Here is a 23,802-nt window from a genome sequence, read left to right on the forward strand (position 1 = left end):
TCGAACTCCAGGCTCTTTGACTTCCCTACACTGCCTGTGCCGCGACCTCGGGAGCAGAAGGTCCAGAAATGTGGGGCAGGAAGTCAGGGGCCAGGGAAAGAGCCAATGTGGTCACCATTCTGCTGGAGGTGGGTCTCCAAGTGTCTCAGCTAGCATTGCCCTCAAAGATGCTCAGCAAGTTCTTCCACAGTAAGAAATTTCACAGAAACTCCAAGGAGCTTCTCTGGAAGAGAACATCTGGGGAATGTCTGGCCTCCATGCACCCAGCCCAGTGCTGGTTGCTAGAATGCATAGCAATGACCTATGAGCAGTGGGCCCAGCAAATTATTAACTACAGCTTTTCAGGAAAAAAAATAACCCATTTGTATCATTTGCCTCTTTCCGTGGTACAAATACCTCCACCAGGGTCAGCTTCAGTCTCCACATGATGTTGTGGAGCATGGAGCAGGGAGGAGGTGTGAGCAGCCTGCCGTGGAACAGCAGGCTCCACAGATGCGGATAACCTTAAGAGCACAGGTTGCGGTAAAAATCATCAGGCATGCAGGTTTTACTATGTATTATTTTAAAAAAATATAATTTACTTACCTGTAGGTTTACAAAGTTTATTTTTAATAATGACTGTGTTTAAGAACCAGCTTGTGAGATTCCTGGCAATTTCACAATCTGCTCTTGAAAACAAGCCTAAGTCAGCCCAGGCCGGCTCCCGTACACCACCAGGTGTGAGGCCTCCAGCTCTGGAAATCTGGGCAGAGAAGAGGTAGCATGAAAAGAAGTCAGGGTTAACCCTGTTTAACCCTGGTGCTTGGTTACAATGCCTAAGCGTAGAATGATAAAACCTTCAAATGTTAGTGTCAGGGGATGCTGGGCAATCACTGGTTCTACCCCTGCAGGTAGAATGGAGAAGGACTTCAGTTCAACCGGCCAGCTACGCTCCAAGCCTAATATGGAAGTCCAGTGTTTTCTTCTGCTGGTGTGGTGCAGGGCACGGATTTCAGGAAGTTTGTCAAATTGTTTATTCTATGAGAATCAAGAGCCAGGATATTGTGTCAGCCTTGCCTGTCAGCTGTTGTTTATATCACACTCGGCTCCTGTCTCTGGGCTTCTTTGCAGGGCCAGCTTCGCCTTGCTTGGTGCCCTGCCATTCTGCTGTCTGTGGAGCGCTGCTGACCACAAGAACAATCGAAGAAAGGCCGTGCTGGGAGGTGCTGGCAAAGCCCATGAGAGAAACTAGAAAAATTCATGTTTCATAGACCCAGAGCCTCTTTAGAGTTTCACGCACTGAAGGACCTGCCATGTGAGCAGTGGGGCTGCATGGCCCAGCCTGAGTGCTTTGCTCTAAGCTGACCTTTGGGGTCGTGCGCTGTAGTAACTTAGGGCTGCATCCATCCTGCATGAGGCTGCTTTCCTCTTCTCAAATATTACTTGTTTAAAACCTACTTTCAGAAAGACAACTAGATTAGGAATCGGGAATGCTGTGTTATCGCAAAGCTGGTAGCAATTTTAAAATCTTGAAAGAAGCTTGTTTCCGCTGTGAGCCTCAGTATTCAAATATACTTGTTTAAGGTATTAAAGCTCTAGCTCACTGATGCTATAAGAGTAAAAATGGCAAGATGTGAACAGATTTTTAACAGTCTCTGTGTTAAGATCTGTTAGTCAGCCTCGGCATTGTCCACATCTACATCATCTGCTCTGACCTGGAGCAAACTTATTGAATCTCCAAAGACCTCATTTTTCTCACCTTGACCTGGTGATAACCCATCACTTGGAAAAGCTTTTGTGGGTTACATCAGTTTCCAGCAGGCACATGGCTATTAGGGGGACTCAGCCTCGTGGGGATAAAAAGCAAAGCAACTTGGAGAGCTCATGGCGCCATGGGGCTGCAGGAAGGAAGGTAGCCCTAGCCTTCAGCCCCAGAACTGGCTGCAGGTGAACAATCTGAAGACAGTCAAGTCCAGACTGGATGTCAAGGTCCCAGGGGTCATGTGGTGGATGATTAGAGACCAGAGTTTGGAGGAGTTATGCCAAATCCCCGGAAGCATGGAAATCCCCCACCTCTCCCGAATGTTACTGGATTGTGAGCTCCCTGCCCTGCAGCTGGTCAGTGAGGCTCCCACAAATCAGTACTGACAAATCCACATCCAAAAAGCCCACTCATACTTTGTAGCTCTTGTACATTATTTGTGATTTAAACTATTAGTTTCTCTCCCTGGTTTAAAGAAAGGTGCTTGGGGGATTTTGGATAACTGAATACCTGCCATCCCTAGACGGTACTCCCAAGTCTATGGGAAAGGGAGGTTTTAAGAGACCAGACCAGACCTAAGTTGATCTCTTACATTGGAGAGTGTGATAGAGTTAGGGGTTTTGTTTGCATGCTTTTCAGTTGTGATTTTAAAACCACCTACCTTTCTCTCACCCATAGTCATGATACTTGATGTGAGGAATAACCAGAAGAAGTCAACCCTGCTAAAGTCACATGGCAGGGCACACAAGCTGGTGGCTGTGTTATTTTCCAACTGAAAAATCATTTATGAATCATTAATATATGGATTCCACCAGGGATACATACAAAAAAAAATGGTTTAGATAGAGGAGCCTACTCAAATATGCTCAAGCCTGGGTGCAGACATAGACTCACTCATTATTAAAGCTTACCCTGGAAAGAGCCACGTAAATCTTTTTGGGAACAATCATCCTATGCTCCAGCTGGAGGGAACCGGAGGACTTTTTCTTCGGCCTTTCGTTTCACAGATGCAAAGAAATCAGATCCAGAAAGGTTAAGTGACTTGACCATGTTGAAACATCTGGTTAGCGACAGAAGCCAAACTAAAATCTAAGATGCATGTGTGTGTAAGTGTGTGTGAGTGTGGTGTGTGTGCACGTAGGTGCACAGGTGGAAAATCTGTGTGTTTTTCTCCAGATCCTCGCTCTTAAGAGAGTCCATTCTAAGAAAATCATCTTAATTACAAAATCAGTGTTCTGCATTAATATCATGAAACCACTATTGAAACAAAGTATTGTACCAATTCAACAATAATAGTATGATTAGGTAAACTGTCATGTAAACACATGATGTGTTATGCATCAATTAAATTATGTTGGCAATGAGTTTGTGCATATACAAGGCAATGTTTATCTTTAAACATTCAAGTAGGAGAAACCCAAGATCTGAAACTTCAGAGTAACCTCAACTATATCTAAAACTTTGCAGAAACCTGTTGACCTGCCTACAGTGAGCCTCTCTGGATAGTAGACTATGGATGACTTTTTGGTTCCAAAAACATCTCTGTATTAACGTACAATTCCTAAACTGGAAGGAAAATGGGAAGGTGTAACTAGAAGCTTGCATGCGGGCTCCTGACCTGGAGCAATTTGGTGACTTTGCCTGTTTTGCAGCTCTGGTCAGCACCTTGGCACGTCCAGGGACCAGAGGTTGCAAGAGGACCTCTTTCTTACAAAGTCAGCTGTTTTGTTCCATGTCTGGCATGAGTTCAGCCACACAAGGATGGCTCTGGGGTTGAAAGTCCCCTTTTCTGGCTTCCTCTGGTGTGCTTTACTGACCTACCTCAGAGACCACATGTGGCCCTTGGGGCAGGTTCTCAGGCAAACGTCTGCCCCACTCCTTAAGAGAGAAAATGGGCTCCCAGTGCCCTTGACCTTGAATTCCTTTGTGTTTACTTCCCCAAAGCATCTTGAGAATTCACAAGCTTCTAGGCTTTTGCTGTGACCTCCAGTGGGTTTAGAATGCACCACTCACCAGAGAGGAGAAGCCAAAGGGTGGATGCAGTGGTTCCCAGCCCTGGCCTTGGCGTCCAGTGGGAACCGGGCCGTCACCCCCTGCTTTCCCCTTTACTGAACTTTAGTGTGGCTTGTGGTAGAATGCAGTCAGTTCAGGCTCTGTGGCCACCTGCTGAGTAAAGACTGGACCCTCTCCTGAGGTCCAGGCAGACCATGGGAAAGTTGAGTTATGTTCATTAAACAATGGCAATCTCTGCTTTTCATTTTCCTGACTTGGAGGGACTTGCTGGGGCAGGCAACACGCCCAAGGTATTTGTTAGCAATCACGATATGTTGTGTGGTGGGCTCGGCCAGATATGGGAAGAAGCTGAAGTCCTCCATGCTGCTCAAACCAAGGACACTGCCGACCACCCCAGGACTGTATAATAATAAACAAGTCCTTCCACTGAACCCTGGGGTGGGGGAAGCAAAAGGTGAAGCTAATTTTAAGTGTCCAGGAACTTATTTGAAACAATCTTGACCCAAACTGTTCTGAAGTTCTGTAGGAAATTGCATCTGCTATGAATTGTGGAGTTGGAGCTGTCTAGACCAGGATGGAGGGATATAGGCAGAGTGATGGGTATATGCAAATCCATGGAGGAGAGGGGTGCCAGGACCCTTTACACCCCAGGAGGGCACATGGGAAGGAGGGTCTGGTGGAGAGGAAGCTGAAGAGATGGCTGGCTGTGGGTGTGGAGTTCAGGCTCTCTCCAAGTGCGTGTGTGTTTTGGGCCAGGCTGGGAGGGGCAGGCGTGACTTGGGCCAGCTGTCCTCCAAGTGAGCTCCCCATAGTAGCATCTGCAGCATGGAGGATCTTGTTAGAAATGAAAGTTCCGGCCAGGTACAGTGGCTCACACCTGTAATCCCAACACTTTGAGAGCCCGAGGCGGGTGGATCACCTGAGGTCAGGAGTTTGAGACCAGCCTGGCCAATGTGGCGAAACCCCGTCTCTACTAAAAATACAAAAATTAGCTGGGTGTGGTGGCACGCACCTGTAATCCCAGCTACTAGGGAGGCTGAGGCTGGAAAATCTCTTGAATCTGGGAGGCAGACGTTGCAGGGAGCTGAGATCTTGCCACTACACTGCAGCCTGGGCAACAGAGCAAGGCTCCGTCTCAAAAGAAGGAAAGAAAGAAAGGAAGAAAGGAAGAAAGAAAGAAGGAAGGAAGGAAGGAAGAAAAGTTCCTACCCCTGGATTAACGTCCTGGGGCTGACAAAACAAAGTACCACAAACTGGGTGGCTTAAAATGACAGCTCTGGAGACTAGAAGTCTGAGACCAAGGTGTCAGCAGGTCTGCGCTCACTCTGAAGCCTCTAGGGAAGGAGCCCTCCTTGCTCCTCTCAGCTCCTGGAAACCCAGGTGTCCCTGGGCTTGTGGCCACATCACTCCAAGCTCTGTCTCTATCTTCCCATGGCCATCTGCCCCCGTTATGTGTTTACATTTGTGTCTCTCTTTTCTCTTCTTATGAGGACCTCAGTCACACTGGATTAGGGCCCATCCTGAATATGCCTGCCTTTGAACTTAGTTACATCTGCAAAGACCCTTTTTCCAAATAAGGTCACATGCACAGCACTGGGGGTTAGGACTGCAACATCTCCTTTTGGGGAAACTATTCAACTTATAACAAACTCTGTCCACTGAATGAGAACGCTGGGTTTTAGCGAGCCCTCCAGGTTAAGAAGTGCTTAACCTGGAGGTTAATGTGCCTGTGTTTTTCCAATAAATGCTCAGAGCCTGAGGCAATTGGAGAGCATGTCTGTAGTTTGCAATATACAGGGTTACTCAAAGTCAGGCTTGGGACCAGCAAGAGTTGGATCCAGAGATGCATGATGTTTTAGCAGCAATGATATTCATGAAGCTTTTTGCTTCACTCCTTGTTATGGTTTGAGATCCCACAGCAGACCCTGAGACAAAGACCTGGATGCAGGTGGTTAACTTGGGAGGTGGGGTCAGGGGAAGGGAGATGGGGAAGGGAGAGGAGACAGGGCAGGTTCTTCCTGAGACTGGTGCTCTGTGGGGAGCTGGAGAACAGTCTCGAAAGGACAGGTTTGAAACTCCCAAGAGCTGACCTGCCAGCAGCTGCCTCCCGCCCCTCACCACAGAGGGTGGCTGAAGCTTTTATGCCCTGGCTCTCCCAGCTGCCCTGCACGGGCTGCTGCTTAGGCTAAGGACCGAGAAGTGCTGATGCTTGAGGGACTCATGGTCAGTGAGGACAGGCTGTGAGCTGAGCTCTGAGCTCGGGGCGAGCCAAAGGTGGGAGAGGAGCATCAGTGCCCCCCGCCCCATCACCACATTAGAATCCCGCGGGAACTGGCTGGGTTCTTGAAGGCGTTGTTATTGCCCTGTGCTCACACATGAGGACCCTGAGACCCAGGACTACTAGGGTGAGGCGGCAGGGCAGGGCCCGATGCACCTGTCGAAATCCACTTCTAGCTCCCACCCTGCCCCCAGAGACATGCGCCCCATGGGCCGGCACACAGCAAGGGGCTTCGGGGCAGGGTGAAAAAACGGCAAATACACACATTTAAGCCAAAACAGTGAAATGGCCCTGGCCCTACCAGCCTCGAAGCTACATCAGTGTCACTTTTTTTAAAAACATAAGAGGAGCTGTGAGGACATCCAGCCCGTGGTCACTCCAAACCTGCCACCACAGACAGTTGGGGCCTCCCTGGAGTCCATGGGCCGAATTCCACAGTCGAGCATTCCCAGGGGTCCTCGCCAGCTGACTTAGTCAGTTCGGGCTTCCCTGGCAGCCCCACAGGCAGGGGCAAAGGCAGAAATGTGTCTTCTCACAGCTCCAGAGGTTGCAGTTTCAAGATCAAGGTGTGGGTAGGCCCTGCTCCTCTGAGCCTCACTCCCTGGCCTGCAGATGCCCCTCTCCTCCCTGCTCCGCACACAGTCCTCCCTTTGTGTGTGTCTGCGTCCTCATCTCCTCTTCTCGTAAGGACGCAGTCCTATTGCATTAGGGTTTCAGCTAGCCCCCAGGGTCTCACTTACCTTACTCACTGCTTTAAAGGACTTTTCTCCTACTAAGGTCAAGTTCTGAGGTGCTGGGGTGACAAGGTCAACAAATGAATTTTGGGGACACAATTCAGCCAGTATCACTTACATGTTCTGATTTTCCTCCCCAAAACTCTGCATGCTACTAGTTATTACTATGCCCATTTTAGAAAGTAATGAGATACTCAAAGAAGTGCAGTAACTACAGCAAAATGCCACAGCTCAGATGTGTCCAGCTCCAAAATCCAGAAGACCCAGACAGCTCCTCCAGCACAGGAAGCCAGGACATCAGCTATAACAGCTGTGTGGTTCCTGCAGGTGGAGTTTGGCCTTGCCCAGGTCCTTGGAGGCACGACTGCTGTGTCTGGTGGAACTGTGCAGTGTGGCTCAGACCCACAAGCTGTGTGATGGCTTATCGTCCCTGTGTAGGCAGGGCATGCTGAGCCAGGCTGATCGGACACCTCTGTTCAAGAAGCGTTACCATCCTACCAGCAAGAGCAGGTGAATAGTTTACATGGTAATCAGCCAGCGTGCACTGTTCCCATGTGTTCATTCATTTGTTGAAAAACAAAATAAGACAAAACACTCCTTCCTGGCCCTACTAGCTCCCTGGCTTTTCTAGAATATGCCAAGCACAGGCCACTTCAGAAACTGTGAGTTCACCCCTCCCCCTGCCTGGATACTCTTTCTTGTGGTGGTGTCCTCATAGCTCACACACTCAGCTTCTGCAGGTACTTGCCCCCTCCCCCACATTCCCAGGTCTTACCTCCCTCACCTCCCCATCTTCCTTCATCGCACTGGTCACCCTACAGCTCTACAAGAGCAGAGGCTCGCCTGATGTGTGACTAATCCATCCTTAGTACCTAGAGCAGTAGCTGGAGTATGCATCTACCTGGCAAAGGTACTACATGAACACATGGGTTCAGAGTTCAGCCCATTCCACATGCATCTGCAACTCTTCCTCAGGCCCCAGAATGCAGCAGGAGTTTGATACCTGCCATGGGGGCATGAGGAGCAGCAGGCATTGATTGATGGATAGGCTGCCTTACTCTCTGGTTTCTGCAAATAAAAATAAGAACAATCCAGTCAAGGTAGACAGGAAAAGCCCTGTTAAATTTCTCCTATCAGCTTGCCACTGGAATCCTGCTGCCGTTGCAGAGACCTGGAGACATGGATGGCTTTAGAGGCCCCAGCAGGCACAAGACCTGGTGCACAGGCCCGAGCCAGGCTGGAGAATGGCTCAGAGGGCAGGGAGGATAGAGGACCACCAGCCATTTGTCCCGTGAGTTGCATTAGACCAGGAAAGCCAAGAACCACTTCAACAAGTTGAGGAAAGCTGTGCCTGTTATGCTATGTCCTTCAGAGAGCTTTACATTTTTACGATGTCCAGAATAGCTGTTGGTCGTCTCACAGATACTTACTTACCCTGCTGCCTCAACCTCCCTCCACCATTCACTGTCCTGATGAAATCAGATGATGTGCGAGCAGAGCAACCTTGAGGGGAAATGACAGCCCCTGAGTTCAGTGTAGAGTCTCAGGCTGGGCACAGAGGCCAGGCAGCCCCCCGTGGGCCTGGGGTGGGCTGGGCACTGGGAAGGAATTGGCATTTGCTGTGCACCTGCTCTGTGCCGAGGCACACACAGTTTACATCTAGGGTGCCGCTGCATTCTTACATTTTATGTTAACTTTACATTTTATTTTAAAGAAACTCAGGCTTGGACAGTGAAAGAGACTTCCTTGTCTGTGGGCACACAGCCAGCCAGCAGCAGAACTGAGCTTCTTCCTGTTCCCAGACCAGCCCTTCCCCACTCCCCCACAATCTAGAAGCTGTTCTGGAAGCTGTTGACTGCCTCTTGTCCTTGAGCAGACTTCCTGAGGTCTACACCACCTCTCTGGTTCCTGGAGCAAGGAAGGCAGGCGTTTGTGTCTTCTGGCCAAGGATTCTCAGGAACCAAGAGAAGGGATGGTGACTTTGACACTCCTGTTTTCAGAATTGCTCCTTGTTCTTCCCACCGCATTACAGCATCGACTGCTGCTTCCTCCAGTGGGACCCATCCTGGTGCTGGCAGGTTGCTCCAAGTGTGGGCACCAACACATGCTGGGCAAACCAGCCCTTGAACCAAGAATTCCATTTGCTGAGTCTGAGAGGCCAGATTCTCTTTAGAGTCTCAATTGTAGCCTGTAACATTTGGGCTCTCACAGGCCATATTTCCCACCGCTGTCCTTAAATAGTACTTTAGTCAGAGCAGATAACATTACCATACGCTCTAACTCTCCTGTAACTACTAAACCGAAACATTTACAAATATGATAAAGCAAGCTTAGAACACCAGAATGGTTCAATTTAACACACTGATGTAACACAACAACAAAAGGACAGTTCCTGGCTAACACCAAGTCTCAGCCTTCAGAGCGCCATGGGGCTCACAGTGTAGGTTCCCCCAATTCCGAATTACTGGGAAACTCCATTTGCCCAGCAGGGCACTGGGCCCATGTGGCCTTCATATGACAAGGAAGTATCATTTAACCTGAAGGACTGCTTCTGGGTCCTTTTTGTTTTTTGTGTGTTTTTTTTCTTTCTTTTTTTTTTTTTTTTTTTTTTGACAGAGTCTTGCTCTGTCTCCCAGGCTTGGGTGCAGTGGTGAGATCCCTGCTCACTGCAACCTCCGCCTCCTAGGTTCACGCAATTCTCCTGCCTCAGCCTCCTGAGTAGCTGGGATTACAAGTGCCTGCCACCATGCCCAGCTAATTTTTGTGTTTCTAATAGAGACGGGTTTCGCCATGTTGGCCAGGCTGGATGTGAGCTGCTGACCTCGAATGATCCTCTCACCTCAGCCTCCCAAAGTGTGGGGGTTACAGGCGTGAGCCACTGCACTTAGCCATGGTTTTATCTGCCACAAAGAAAACGGTTCTGTTGGGCCCTCTAAATGGAAGCATGGGCTCCGAGAAGTCCCAGCCATTCTGAGTTGCGTAGCAGGCCTCCCAGTCCCATAGGCCTGACCCTACCTCTTTTTCTTTATTGCCACCCAAAAATGTCCCATACATAACATAACTGCAGAAAGTTGATTATCCCAAAGGAGTCATCTGAAAACCTGAGTTCTGTAAAACACTGATCTAGACTTTTAGATTTCTTACTCTTTTTGAGGTTGTATCCTCTTTTTCTTAACTATCGATGTCACCTGGAAAGTATTGTTTTTAATGCAACGTGTCATAATAATGAAACTAAAACCATCAACTTATCTCTACTAATGTAATTTCAATTTCCAAATGAAAATAAAAGGCTATCCAAATTGATAAATTCTTCTCCAATAAATTAATTACTTATATTAATCTCATTAATTTGACTAGAACTCAGTTTTCTTTCAAAAAATGTCTGCATCTTTATTGTTGCATAAGAGTGGTTGACTGTAGTCATTTCCCCAAAAGTTCCCCAGAATAAATATAAAAAACCCAGACTGAGTGAATTTCTACTTTCGAGTTCCATGAGGTTGTTCTCTTGGCTATGAGATAATTTGTAGTCAGGGCTATGGTACTTCTGAGAACCCACACAGATGCTGCAGCTCTAAACCCAAGAAGCAGCTGCAGTTTCTTTCTCACATGATTACATTTGAAGGTAATATTGTGCAATTTACAAAGAAGTGAAAGCTCAGAGAGGTTATGCAAGCCTCCCAAGGTCACAAGCCGAATTTATAGGTTGGGTCAGGACTCAAGCTTAAGTCGGATTCCTAATTCAATGTTTTTACCTTGGCTAATTAAAGGCTGGACTGACAGAAGAAAATTATTTCGAACAAGCAGCTTTCCTTATTTCCAAAATCCTGCTTTGCTGCTGGAGCCCCCAGGAATGCATGGGAGGCTCACTGAGGATGCAGTTCCTGCCCCTCTTTTCACACCAGCTCCACATCTTGAGTCACAGTCATGCCCACTTTCTCTGGCATCATAGGTCTTAAGCAACTTTTTCTACTCACGTACATGTTCATACCAGGGAAATTTTTTCCATGCATGCGTTAGCCTGCATATTTACCTGGAATGTGCCTGTTTTATCTTCTGAAGGCATCACAGCAGAGTGGTGAACAGTGTAGCCTCCAGGGCCCAGTGATCTGCTTCAAATCCTGGATCTGCCTCTTAAATGCTGTGTGACATTAGACAAGTGATTCAACGTGAATGCCAGGAAAGCCTGGGGTCACACTGTTCCCCAAGCTGTGGCTGTCAGCTTCCAAAGGCTCCAGCCTGTCTTTGGATAGAAGTGTCCAGTTAAGGATGCAAGTGAACGTGGCTTATCTGGAGAGGACCCAGGAGGCAGCCTTCAGGGGCAGGGCCGCGAAGCAGGGCAGGGTGGGAGGAGTCATGAGCTCAGTGGGTGCGTGAGCAGGTGGCCTCCACAAACAGCAGAGCTCCATCCTGCTGGGCACCGCTGAGCATGGTCTGGAACACACCTCAGAGTGGTCCCTGCAAGACAGACCCTCTCCAAGTCAGGCTGCTGCTCTCTGTGTATCATCTCCCTCACTGGCCCACAACTCACCATCTGGCCTTGGGTTTTAGACCCTGGAGCTTTTTTCTAGTCTGTCTCTCCTGCTAGGTCGTGCATGAGTCACTCAGACCCAATGCCACACAGGGCAAGCTGTACTGGGCTTGGAGCAATCTCAGATCCAGACCAGACCTTTGGAAAATGGGTGACTTTGAACCAGAGACTTACCTCACTGGAGCCAGTTTTTCCATTTGGAAAATAAAGAAATTTGACCAGATGATCTCTGACTGTGAAAACTGCAAAGCCCATCTTTTTGTTCATGTTTCCAAATCCTACCCGTGTGTGTTAGCCCTTCTCTCTCCATTAGTGAGGGTCTCGGCTGACCTTCTGCACTATTTCTGCATGCGTGGGGTGGGGTGAACTTGGCCTGAGCTTCTGCGACCGCATTATCTTCCAGCCAGGGGTGGATGCTCTGTGGGGATGCCTTTCCTGGAGATGGCCACAGCTGAATTCCAAGGCTCAGATCACGGGCACACAGTTTTAATTTCTCAATCATCTCACCTCAGGCATTTTTCTTTTCTTTCAAAGTTTGGTCTCTCAGAGTCCCTAGAGGTGAGGGGCCTGTGACTTTATTTTGTGCTGGCGTTTGAAGAGAACATGAATTATTTTAATGATGATCCTAGGAATGTTGCTGAAACTACAAGTGAAAGCTCATGGTCAGGCATCTTCCGGGAGCAAAGTGGAAATGGCTGGGCTGCACATGCTAGGGCGGAGCAGGCCGCAGCATATTCAAGAGACTTTCCATCAAGGGATCTGGTATTTTGCAGACATGGCTTTGTTTGTATCCAGGGGTCTTACAAAAAATACTCACCACCGACTGGGCACGAGCACCCACCCCTCAGAACAGAGGCTGGAGCCGGCTCCAAGCCTTTGCTGGGTTGTAGAGAGCCTGGAGGAATGGGAACCCTGGGGAGGGGTCAGGAGGCAGGGGACACTCTGGGACAGCGAGCAGCAGCTGCTTCCCGCCAGCATGGCCACACTCATGCCTATCAGGGCACATCAGCCATAACTTCTGAATGGAGTATTCAAGCCCTGCCCAGACCTCCCTTGGGCCACAATTTAACAAAAAATATTCCCTAGCAGTGGCTGCATGCCACTCTGTGTTGTACCTTGTACCTGGTGGAAGGCAGGGCCTGCCTTGCCCTGGCATGGGGCCTGCAGGCTTTAGGGCAGGCATCCTCTGTTGGAGTGGTGGGCAAAGCAGAGGGCACCCTGGCTGCATTAGGTGGGAAGTCCGGTGAGGCAGATGAGGGGCTGGTGTGAACGGCAACTCACTTGAGAAATTAGAAGCAAGAGTCCTGGAGTGAATATATCGTCAGTCTGAAGGCGACCAGCAGAGAGCTAGAGCTCTAACCCGAGCAGGCCCTTGGGGAAATGCCCGTGAGAGGACAGCAGGGGGATGCCACAGGAGGGGCAGTCCCTGAGCCCATGCTGACAGAGGCTTTTCTCAGAACAGCTGCGGCTGGGGTCTGGGCAGGAAGGAGCTCCAAAAGGTGTCCCTCAGGCTCTTCACTCTCTTCTCAGGCACCCAGGGCCCCCTGCTTTGGAAAAATCACCCCACCCTCAGTCACACTAGAGTTTAAATGACTTTCTGGGTAAAGAGTAAAATGCCACAGCCCAGTGAATGAAATTCTATGTCATGATGAATGCATCAGCAAAGACCAGCGGGGAGAAGAGTTTGATGCCAGGAAGCTTGGTCCTCAAATCACTCACAGCCGTAGGGGAGAAGCTGGCTTTGGGAAGAGGTGTTAGAAACCCACTCATGACCGAGCCTCTGACCAAGAACCCTTCGTTGTCAGGTGTTGCTGTGTAGCAAACCTCCGCAGTCCTCAGACACACATCCAACAACATCTGCTTTACTCACAAATATGCCATCTGGGCGGGGCTCATGCAAGCTCCTGGATCCCTCACCCAGCATGTGGGCTGGAGCAGCCGAGGCTCCTCAGGCATCTCTCTCCATCTCCCTGTGGTCTTGACACATGCACTCTCCAGCGTGGCAGCCTCAGGGTGCTGGACCTCTGACTGTCAGCTCAACACCATCACCCGCAGCCCATGCCCCGAGAGATCGGGCAGAAGTTCCATGCCCTCGACGGCCTGGCCTTGGATGTCGTGCAGCATCACTTCCACCACAGTTTGTTCATTGAAGCGGCACAAAGGTCCCCCGGGGGTATGAAGGGAGGGGACACAGTCTCTGCTTATGACGGGTGGTGGCGAGGTTCAAGAGGGGCACGTGGGGCCAGAAATATTGCTGGGGCCAGCGTTGACTAATACCATCTGCCACTGCCTTGCTCTCCATTGCCAAAATATAAAACACCTTAAACCCTCCCTGGGCTTTCCCACATGCTGGGCTGGGCCCATGCTCCTCCCTCTCCTTTCAAAAGAGTGGTATTTGTAGGTCTATATGCAAGCACATAGCCAGTCTACCATCTCTATACATCATCCTGATTTGACAGTCATCCCAAAATGTCATTATTATGGTGCCCATTTTGAAGATGAGCACGCTGAGCTCCCGCAAAGCCAGGTAACTTGCTGGAGGCCACACAGCTAGAGAAGACCTGACCTCCAGCTGTGCGACAGCCAAGGCTACACTGTTTGGCTCAAATGCTTCCTTATTTTGTTCTGCATGAGAAAAAGGGCAGAAGGAGCCATGTGGGGTCACTCAGGAGACTGAGGGTGCACCAGAATTCTTCAATGGGGGTGACCTGGCTATTGGGTCCAGTCCTGTAGGAGTTTCCCGTGCTCAGTCCTGCCCTCAGGCTGCAAATGCGCCTTGAGTGCCCATACAGTGCCAGACCCTTCTCCGGGCTCTGGGGTCCTTCAGGAAAGGGACTAATGCGCCCGGCTTCCTGGCCCTGCCCCTCTCCCTCCAGCCTTTTTTGTAGGTCCACCCATTTTAAGCTTCCTTCCTGTGCCTGGAACAATGACACATTCTGTGCTGAGTGTACAGCCCGAGAAGTCCCAACCATCACAGGCCAGAGTTACAGAAACTGAGGACCTGTTGGGAGGGACGTCTGTCTACCCAGAGCCAAGGCGCTCATTGTTCCCACATCTCCTAGAGCTGGGCTCTGCGCCTCTGCCCTGCCCAGGCCTGCCTGCCGCAGCCCAGGCTTACCAGCTCCCAGCCTGCAACATCCTTGCTCCTGAGCCCGCTGCTTCCTTGAGCACTGGTGTCAAGGTTTGCTAGAGCCGTTCCATGCTCTTCACATCCCCCTAGACCCCAGGCACTGCGTGCAATGACATACAGAAGGTTGGCTGGGACCCTCCCTCAGCACCAGATCCACAGATGGATGAGTATCCCTAGGGCTCCCTCAACTCAGCATGGCTGAGCCTGATTCCCTCCCGACGGTCCGCACACACCATGTCCCTCTTTCCTCCACCTCCTACACTTCAGCAAACCCCATGCCTTCGTCCATCCCCAAATGTCCATTTCTTGCCACCAGCACTATGCCCTCCTCCCCAGACCGCCTCAGTCCCTTGCCTAGGCTGTGGCAGCAGACACCTGATGGTAGCCCAGTTGCCCCTTGCCCTGTGGGGTGTGGCTGCAGAGTGACCCGTTTCTCAGTGCAAATCAGATACTAAGACACCCAAAGTAAGACCTCCCGTGGCCCGCTTTACGCTGCAGTGGCCATGCTTCTGTCCTCCCTTGCATGGCCACAATCCGGTCCTCTCCCTGCCCTTTCCTTCCTTGTCTCAGGTCAGCTTTGGGGTGGGGTGGGATGGGGTGGAGTATCTGCAAACTAAGTTGAGCCCCAAGCACCTGACCATATGCAGAGCAAAGACTGCAGGGTTTTTTCTGGCCTCTGGGCCCCTGATGTCTCCAACTTGAGCCTTGCGAGGGCAGGTTCCAGTTTTTCCAACCTTGCCTTTCTCAAGAAGGGTTCTGCCATGATTCACAACTGCCCATTGAAGGACAAGGTTCCCAGAGGCTCTTCCACTGCCTCCTGCTTGGCTAGGGAGAAGCACGGGTATGGGGAGAAGCATGTGTGTGGCGGTAGCCGACAACTTGTCGCCAGCAGGGGCCCTGGGCTGGGAGCCCACTGGTTGGTTTTGCTCACCTTCTGCACAGCATAGCTGTTGCAGGGCTGGCACAGGAGAGGCCCTCAGGAGACATTTGCTGATTAAATAATTGACTCCCATGACACTCCCAACTCCTTAGGGCACACTCTCTTCTCAGCCACCACCCCCCGCCCCCGGCCAAAACCCGCTAACTTTGTTTGGATTCCACCAAAGCCACAGTCTGGGCTCTGTCCTGCCTCACTCTATCTCCCAGCACAAGCAGCCTAGACCTCAAGCACTTTCCTAGAGCACTGACTTCTTGCAGCTTTCAGGACCTGCTTCTGGTTTCCTCCTACCCTGCACCCCATCCCCACCTCCATCTCTCAAGCTGCCCCTTATCTTGCCAGATGAGGAGGTCCACCACAGAAATCAGCAGATGAAGAAGTAGATACATGAGAAACTTGCCCCAAATCCAAGAAAGCAGACTTTCCTCTCAGAAGTAGCCCCCTGCACCTGGATGTTGTGCGGCAGGCCTTGTTTCTGTCGGGCAGATGGCTCCTGGGTTCCTCCCCTCCTGCCCCCCGCACGTCCCGCCCCACCCCCAGGACTGCTGTCACCAGGCATGTGTATCCACGAAAAGATGCTTGCCCAGCGCCCCTGTGCGTCCCATGCCTGAGCACGAAGCTGCACTTCCTCGGGCCTCCCAGCTCTGGAACCTGCTGCTGGATGCCTCTTATCTGAATTGTGACTCCTCAAGAGATAAGAGCCTTTTTCTTATCAGAAAGGCAGGAGTTTGAAGCCTTCTGTATCCTGCATCTCTGAGCTCAGGCCTCCCGAGAAGCAGGAGCCGACTTCCAGCGGAGAGCACTGCTGCTGAGACCTGCCTGGTGGTCAGCTTGGGCTGGGGAGCCAGGGCCAGGCACAGGATGGTGGGGGTGGCGGGGGCTGCAGAGGGGGAGGGTGGTGGCCTGGAGGATCTGCTGCGCTTGCAGGCCCCCACCTGTCCTGGGGAACTGAGCAGAGGTCACGACGGCAGGACAAAGCCCCTTCTGAGAGAAGGATCTGAATCCATTCCTCGCTTCCAGGTTGTTGTTATTTTTGCTGTGCTTTTGATGACACCAGCACTGCCTCTCTACGTACAGCTGATTAGCAACCCTGATGATGACATTTACGGGGTGTTCATATGTCAGCTAGAGCACCTATGTGTTCCTGTGGTTTTGGAGCAAGAGTGATTTGAGTTTCAGAGATTTTTACTAATTCTTCTTCCCCTACCAGAAAAAAAGATCTTACCATTTGAGAGTGAGATGTAAACCCAGCTCTGTCTGACCCGAGTCTGTGCCCTAAGCCTATGCTAAGCCAAGCAGTGCCTGGAGCCACCACAGGTCCACACAATTCGTTAACATGATGAAGCAAGGATGGAAATTCAGTAGGCAAAATGGTGTGCCTACTGAAGCTAAGAATGAAAAATGATTGCACTCCTACTCTGAGTGCTTTGGAGCACTGCCCAGTTGGGCAAAGGGTCAGCGCCTGGGCAGAGGTCCCCACAACCTGGCAGGAGTGTGGTCGGCCACCCTATGGGCCTCCATCATGCGCAGTGACAGCGGGGCTGTCATGTCACCGTGTGGGAGGGCTTGCAGGTGAAGTGGTCTGGGAGGGGTCCCCTAGACAAAGCCAAGGTTCTGAGAGTTGGCCTGAACACTGCTGGATTCCATGGCCGGGGCTTGGGACAGCCGGACTCAGAGACAGTAGGAGGTGACAATGTATATACATCACAATGATCACAATATAGCCCCACACGTGCCTTCCCCACCAACAGTCAGCTTGCCATGTCCCTTCCCCCACATCCCCGTCTTAGTCCCAACACAGAGGCTCCCTCTGCCCTGTGTCTGCAGCGCGGTGCGTGTTTAGCCAGGATGCCATGGTTCTTCCCCCTTCTCCCATGTCCTCCTCCACACACCCTTCAAGGGCAACCCCAGACATTTCTCCTCCATGATTTCTAAAGTCAGTGGTAAATCTGTTCCTCTTTAAAATCTCATCACACTGTTCACCACTTCACCTATAATACAGTTCCGCATGGCCATGTCATACATCCCTGTCATATTGATGAGCAATTGCTGTGTAACCAACGACCCCAAAACTCAAACAGCATTTATTATTATTGCCCCCATGTCTGAGAGTCAGATGTGCATTTGCTGATCTCAGCTTGTTTGAGCTGCTGCAGGGGTGGGGCTCTGCTCCAGGCAGGCTTAGCTGTGACCACAGGCACACATACATTCTGGGCCTCTGCTGCGCGCGTCACGTTCACTGAAGATCTTGGGATTGGGAGTTAGGGCAGTGGGAGGGCCCAGCAAAGTCACCTGGCGATGGCAGGGACACAGGGAGGAATGTAGAATGGGGCCAATGATGGGACCCACACGTCTGCAAAGCTGCGGTCTCCTTGAGGGGTGGAGACAGCAACAACTCACCGCACGCGGTGCTTCAGTTCACCATCTCCCTGGGACGTTAGGGGTCCCCGTGTTATCTCATTTTGCTCTGGTTTGCATTAGTTTTTTATCACTTCATAGATGAAGCCACTGACACCCAGAGAGGGCAAGTGGCCTGACCAAAGGCCAGAGCAGGGGAGCGAAGGAGCCCCACAGTCCGGCAGGAACACAGCCTCTCCCTGGCTTTCAGGCTCACTGACATATTCTCATGGCCTCTGTAACTCACCAGGCATCAGGGTGTAGTCCTTAGACCAGTGTCCCACAGCTGCCACAGAGTGGGAGCTCACCATCAGTTATAAGTCACTAGAAAGGCTTTTGGACATTATAAGCTACAATGGAAAATAAGTCATCTGTGGATTTTTGTGATAGATTCCAAAAATTTGAATATTTTGTCTACTTAGGTTTTTGGTTAATTTTATCCTCAAAACTGTTCTGCAGTGATTAAGCTGTAGCAAACTGCATCATGGGGGAATTGGCATATTCAGAAGTGACTGATATTCTTGATTTCAGTTTTTTACCTTGTATGTAGCTCCTCAAGGAAACATCATGTAACTTGATTCCCTGGGAAGGTCCAGTGCATGGCATGCATGGGCCAGAGGCCACTCTCCTCCATCCCTAGACCACACGTGTGGACAAGCCCCCAGCATGCCTCCAGGAGCAAGGCCAGGGCTGTGCATGCTGAGGCGCCTGTGGCCAGTGTCAACAGGAAAAACTAACTCCGCCAGTTGTACACGTCAGCCAGGTGTGGGGTCATGCATTTCTCAACCCTCGGGGGCTCCTCAGGATGGGATGGAAGATGTGTAGGTAGATTTTGAAGAAACTGCAGATGGTGTTTCAGAGAGACGGTAGAACCATCCATCTCCACTGTAGCCCAGGAATAAAACTGTGCAGCTTGACATCCCCTCTCCCATTCAGGAATAAAAAGGAACAAACAACTGATACACACAACATTTGAATCGCAGAATCACTATGCGGAGTGAAATAAGTCAGATACAAGAACATCTGTGTGATTCCAATCACATAGAATGAAAATTAACCTCTAGTGGCAAAAAGCTGGTCAATGGTGGCCCGGGCCCAGGAGTGAGAGGGGCCTGTCTGCCAAGGGGCACGGAGAACTTTAGGAGGGAGCAGAGATGCACTGTGGTGGTGCTGCCAGGGCCCCCTAATCATGCACTGTGAATGTGCGCTTTGTAAGACAAAGTAGTAAACATAGGAAGCCACGTTTGCTCATTTGTGCTTGGCAGCAGAATTTCACAAAGTGCCTGTCTCTATAACGATGTGCAGCTCTCCAGAAAGATGCTCTGAAGACAAAACAGGATGGAGCACACGCTCTCTCCGGACTCTTGCCTGAGTCACTATATTCTTTGCAGATAAATGGCCCTGGTCTTGCCTTTTCCTACACGTAAGATAACATCTGACAGGGTCAGTGATTATTGCTCTGTAATCGAATCCATAACCTGATGCACTCTGACACCCAAGCTTTCATGTGACTTTGCACGTACTGGACCTCCCACCTATATGTCAACTGTGACCTGAAATACAGAACCTCAGTGGAGGCTGCTCCAGGGCTCTACACCACAGCCTGTAGTCCTCGGTAAGCTTCTGAAGAAGACGAACTTTAATTCTTTAAAAGCTTGACAATAACTTTAAATGGATATGATTTATTGCCTGTAAATTATCCCTCAATAAAGTTGATAAGGATAAAAAGAAAAACTCTGTGATCTGGACACAGAACGAGCAGCCCTGGGTTACCTTTGCATTCCAGAAGGGGCCTAATATTTGTGATAGTAGCAACAGCAGTGATGGCTGGAAGCCAGGTTGTGCTTACTTTGCACCAGGTGCTGAGCTGGGTACTGTATGCATCGGAGGAGGGGCACGGCGGCATGCTAATAGACCTTTATTTACAGTAACAGGCAGTGGGGCGGGTTCGGCCATGGACAGAGGTTTGCAGACATCCCAAGTTAAGGCACTCTGGCAGGTGTGCCTGGAGGGTCTTGGGAGCTGGGCCTCCAGAGGTTTATGCTGACAAAAAGGCCAATGACCCCTCCTCCTGGCATTCTTGTGGGGATGGATGTGATGGGGAGTGGCACACAGTGATCAGGCCAGGTAACGGTGACTGAGACACAGGGAAAAGGTGTTTCATTTAAGAAGGGTCGAGGTCAGTCTCCCCTCAGACCCAGCTTCCCTTGAGCCAGCTCAGTCCAAAGAGCACGCTGCCCTTCCTTCCGCACACTGGAGCACGCAGCCCTGGACCCACATTTCTCAACAGGAGCAAAAAAATGAAGTCGGGAAGAGAAGCACAAAGCCAGTGAGTGAGGACAGGGCTTGCAGCACCCCCGAGGGCGCCCCAGGGTGAGGGTGGTTAGGACATCTGTGAGATTGCAGTCTAGGGTGACTCAGTGGAGCAACTGTCAAAGGTACTAAGCTGGGATTTCTCAAGGCCCGTCTTCCCCAGAGCTCCTCCCAGCCACAGACCCACAAAGGGCCTCTCTCGTGGGTCTCAGTTACACCAGCTTCTCCCCACAGCACCAACAATCCTGTCAGCTTCTTCCCAGGCAGCAGCAGGCCTCACATCCCCACCAAAAGAGACACCATTGTGATAGCCTGGGCTGCAGAGATGCATGCCCTGCAGGGACAGCTGTAGGTCTTGGCACAGATACAGTGGCCTGGGCTAACCTCGAGCTGGGCCTTTGCCTCCTGGGTTACTAACGAGAAGCTCTGAGGCTGAGGCCAGTGGATGCCCCCCAGGCCTCTCCACTCTCCCCAAGCACCCAAGGCCAGTTCTGTGACTGTCCTGGTGAGTGCCAGATGCAGGGAAAGCGGCCCCCTGTGTGGGGCAGGTGGCTTCTGCATTTCTCATTAGGGGGCCAGGAAGGAGGCATTCAGGAGAAAACACCAAGTCAGAAAAAAGATTCCCAGGACTGGGGACGAAAGACTCAGAAGGAGGGGAAAGAGGAAGAAAGCTGTAGGGGAAGGGAAGGGAGGGGGATGAGAAAAACGTTGGGGAACACCACTGAAGTTACTTCAAGCTAGCAACACTGGACGCTCAGGTCTTCTGTTGCGTGGGTTACCGGGTTACATGCCAAGGGCTCAGTGGCTGCCTGTGGCTGGTGGCTCCTGTACGGGACAATGAAGATACAGAACTCGTCCATCATCACAAAAAGTACTACTGGACGGCACTGGCAAAGCCTAACCACATGTAAACTTTACTCAGGACATGAGGGGTTCCTGGCCTTCCGCCCCCACCCCCGGGAGCCTGGGGCCTTGGGTTTAGGCTGTCACTCAAACCCAGGGTCTCCCCACCTCGCCACTGTGGGCATTTGTGGCCAACCACTGCCTGTGATAGGGACTGTCCTGGGCACTGTAGGGTGTTGAGCAACAACCAAAACCTATCAGACGTCACCCAGTGTCGCCCTGTTGACAGCCACTGCTCTAAATGGAAACAATGTGGCTTTGGGGTGAAAGGGGACCTGGGGGAAGTCTGGATCTGTCTCCAGAGCTTGGAGCTCCCATGGGCCTGGCAGACGCTGGGGGTCCAGGGTTGCAGGCTGAACCTGAGATGTTCCAACAGGAGGGGCCTTCCTGAGGGCCTGGGCTCAGAAATGAGGGGGCAGGAGTACATGCAGAGGGGACCCCTGCCTAGGGAGCTCAGGTCCTGCCTTGCAGCGACCTGAGGGGCCAGGCTGGAGGGAAGAAAAACTAGAGACCAGAAGATTCTAGAACACCAGATACAGCTATAGCAGAAGGCAAGGGGATTTAGAGTGATTTGGGCACTAGGATCAGGGCTGATGGGGGAGGGCAGGCAGGAGTGCTGGGGGATTGCCTTGGTGGGGTTCGGGGAGGGGACTGAGCTGGGGTCAGGGACAATCAAGAATTCCTGGAGGGCAGCAAAGTAAAGAGGTTAAGCTGAGAGGCAAGGAGGCATCAAAGGAAGCGAAGAGGTGGGGACCAAGGGGACCCCAAGGAGTCAGGATTGAGGGGGCTGCCTGAGTAGGAGAAGAAAGGAGTCTGGGCCACGGGATTCTGAGGAATCTCACTCCTGAGCTGGGACCAGTGGGAGCCATGAGCCTGGGAAGAAAAGGGGCCCTGATGCGGGGCCAGGCCTGGGCTGGAGATCAGAGCCAGCAGGCCTCACGGAGCAGGATGTGAGCAGGGGGCACAAAACGCAGGGAAACCCAGGGGCTGTGGGCCACTAAGGGCTGGGGACAGCACATCAGGGCCCTTGGCCTGGCCGAAGCACAGCCAGGAGGTTTAACTCCAGGTGGAGTGGGCAGAGGTTGGTACTCGGGTCACACGGGCATGGCAGTTAGTGCATGGACCCGGAGATGCCTGGACTGGGGCCTGGGCACTGGAAGTTAGAACGGGGGACTTTGGTAATGGGGATTGGCCAGGGAGGAGCTGGCATTGAGGGGCCACAGGAGACAGAAACTAGGCAAGGCAGCTTGACCTCGGCCTGCTGGGAATCAGGGGTCTAGGAAAAGGAGGAGTTTGGCGTGAAGGTGAGAGGCACGGGTTCCAAGGCACATAGCCCTTGTCAAGGGTGGGCCCATGGCTGTGGAAGGGAGTGCTGTGGATTACTGGACACTGGGCAGGGAGATCCAGGGTCCAAGACAGCCAGGCTCTGCCTTGGCTGGGGCCTAAGTAAGGGTTTGGGGGCCCAAGAGAGGTCTGTAGGCTGGAATTGAGCTGGACAGGCCAGAGTTATAGGGCCTAAAGCCTGAGAACAGAGACCGGGCTGAGGGATGGGGCAGGCTGGCCCTGGGAGGCCAAGGGGTCCAGGGGCCTAGGGTTCGGGTTCCATGCACTGCAGGTCATCCTGCTGCATGGATAGATGGTGAATGTGGTTTTGGCATGGGCAGTGGCACAGCGGGAAGAAGACTGTGAAGCCAGCAGCAGGGACAGCCACGAAACCCTCAGCCTGCTCAGCATCTCCCCCTTTCCTCCGTCATCCTGGTTGGTGGCAGCCCCTCCACCTCATCTCTGCATGGGGCGGGGGGGTAGCTTTATATTATGAACTAATCATCATGAGAACCCCATAAGGAAGACCATATGGTTATCCCCCTTGCACAGATATATTGAGTCACTTACCCAAGATCACACAGCTAATTAACACCAGCGCCTAATTCAAACTCAGGCAGCCTAGTTCTGAGGCAGCGCTATTCAATCAACAAGCACTTAGGGAACAGGCGGCCAGGAAGTGCAGGTGGGCCCCACCCTTACCCCTGCTCTGTGCTGAGGCCACTGCCGAGCTGTCTATTCAGAGGCAGCTCCTCTGGTGCTGGGGGATGCTGGCACTCAGTGCTCCATTGCCTCTCAGTGAGCTGATCATGACAGGAGAGTGACAGAAAACGACCAGGTGATGCCACCCACCACTGTGAGGCTGGTGGTCCCTGTCCCTTAGAGAGGGCGAGCTGGGCTCATGGGGATGCAGAGGCAGCTGCCCTTTCCCACTGGGTGACCCTGGTGGAAATCTGGGAGCTGAGGGTGTGGACTGCCTGCAGGGAGGCCTCACCTAATACCTCTAATAAAAGCACCCCTCGTGTGCCGGGCACTGACCTGGAAGTTGGAGTGACTCACTTGAGGCACCAGAAATGCTCGCTGCAGTGCAGATGTTAGGACCTGGGTTCAGAAAGCAGATCCCTAAATGAGCCTCTGGGGTCCATGGCTTCTGGTCCACGTGCCCACGGCTTGGTGAGGTCTGGGAGGTCTCCTTGAGGGAGGCAGGACTTGAGTGGGACCGTGAAGGGCAGAAATAACCTGAAAAGTGGGGACAAGGCAGAGGATAGAGAAATGGAGGGAGGGAAGGCCTCCCAGGGCACAGTCCTTCTCGGAGGCCCAGAGACGTGCCTTCTCCCCAGTTACCCTCCAATAAAGTGAATGCAGCACCACAAGAAGACTCAGTGGCACCATCCCTGGCTGCAGAGGGGCCACCCAGCTGCTCACGGTGTCCTCACTCCATTCTCATTCTTTGCCTAATGCTGATGTCTCGCATGGGATATTTTTCTTATCTACTTTGATAAGAC

Source organism: Gorilla gorilla, chromosome 21 (assembly GCF_029281585.2).
Source record: "Gorilla gorilla gorilla isolate KB3781 chromosome 21, NHGRI_mGorGor1-v2.1_pri, whole genome shotgun sequence".
NCBI classification, from domain to species: Eukaryota; Metazoa; Chordata; class Mammalia; order Primates; family Hominidae; genus Gorilla; species Gorilla gorilla.